The sequence below is a fragment of the Lagenorhynchus albirostris genome, chromosome 4 (assembly GCF_949774975.1).
Source record: "Lagenorhynchus albirostris chromosome 4, mLagAlb1.1, whole genome shotgun sequence".
Taxonomy (NCBI): Eukaryota; Metazoa; Chordata; class Mammalia; order Artiodactyla; family Delphinidae; genus Lagenorhynchus; species Lagenorhynchus albirostris.
Genome location: NC_083098.1, coordinates 37,207,631 through 37,209,367, shown reverse-complemented (window position 1 = coordinate 37,209,367; position 1,737 = coordinate 37,207,631).

Here is a 1,737-nt window from a genome sequence, read left to right as displayed (position 1 = left end):
GCAAATGAATCAACAAAGAATTAATCACCAAAATAGATAAACAGTTCATGCAGCTCAATATTAAAAAAACAAACAACCCAATCCAAAAATAGGCAGAAGACCTAAATAGACATTTCTCCAAAGAAGACATACAGATGGCCAAGAAGCACATGAAAAACTACTCAACATCACTAATCATTAGAGAAATGCAAATCAAAACTACAATGAGGTATCACCTCAACCAGTTAGAATGGTCATCATCAGAAAATCTACAAGCAACAAATGCTGGAAAGGGTGTGGAGAAAAGGGAACCCTCTTGCACTGTTGGTGGGAATGTAAATTGATACGGCCACTTTGGAGAACAGTATGGAGGTTCCTTAAAAAACTAAAAATAAAATTACCATATGACCCAGCAATCCCACGACTGGGCATATACCATAATTCAAAAAGACACATGCACCCCAATGTTCATTGCAGCACTAGTTACAATAGCCAGGTCATGTAAGCCACCTAAATGCCCATCAACAGACGCATGGATAAAGAAGTGTGGTACATATATATAATGGAATATTACTCAGCCATGAAAAGGAAAGAAACTGGGTCATTTGTAGAGACGTGGATGGATCTTGAGACTGTCATACAGAGTGAAGTAAGTCAGAAAGAGAAAGACAAATATCGTATATTAATGCATATATGTGGAACCTAGAAAAATGGTATAGATGAACTGGTTTGCAGGGCAGAAATAGAGACATAGATGTAGAGAACAAATGTATGGACACCAAGGGGGAAAGTAGTAGGGGGATGGTGGTGGTGTGATGAATTGGGAGATTGGGATTGACATATATACACTAATATGTATAAAATGCATAACTAATAAGAACCTGTTGTACAAAAAAAATTAAATTAAATTAAAAACTTAAAAAAAAAAAGAAACATAGTGTCTGTGACTTACTGCCCCACGGAAATCCTGACCACTGACTTAATATCACAAAAACTTGCCTAGTTTTCTTTGCATTTCCAATGTTATTGTTTAATAAGTCAATCAAATGATGGCAACAAAATCAGTGTAACAAAACATTCAAATGATTTTTCATTATGTAGCCTTAATGTAAGTACAAACATAAACACAGATAAATAGTAATAAATAATACAAATTATACCCATGACATTTCTGTTTTCAAAAGGAAACATAGATGAATGAAGTGTATTCAGTACAATGGCTCACCATTTTACTTCTAGCCCCAAGAACACTGTCTGGCACAAAGTAGACACGTAATATATTTTCCTTAAATGATAAAATATATGTAATATTCTTAGTGCAAAAATTAAAATATAGAACTCAATATGCTAGCCCTTAGCAACAAACATCCAACTATTTATTAATAATACTACACTGTTGTTAGTATGCACTATATTAAATAGATATTTGTTCTCCTATGAATGCAGTCTGAAGATGGGCTATTCTTCAAACAATGAGAATAGTTTCAAAATTGACAGAGACATATGTATGTCTGTATGTACACATATAGCATACACACACACACAAGCACAATTCCTCCAAGTTTTAAAAGTATTAAGGTCATACTTTTAAAATATTAATGTTGGAAAAGTACAAGCAAAGCTTTGAATTGTAAAGGTATAGTGAAACCCTTTACTTCCTTTTAACTTTGAACTTATGCTAGGTATTTCTAAAAGCAAGAAATAGTAACACTAGCGAATGTTTTGTGTTTGTTTGTTTGTTTTTGCGGTATGCAGGCC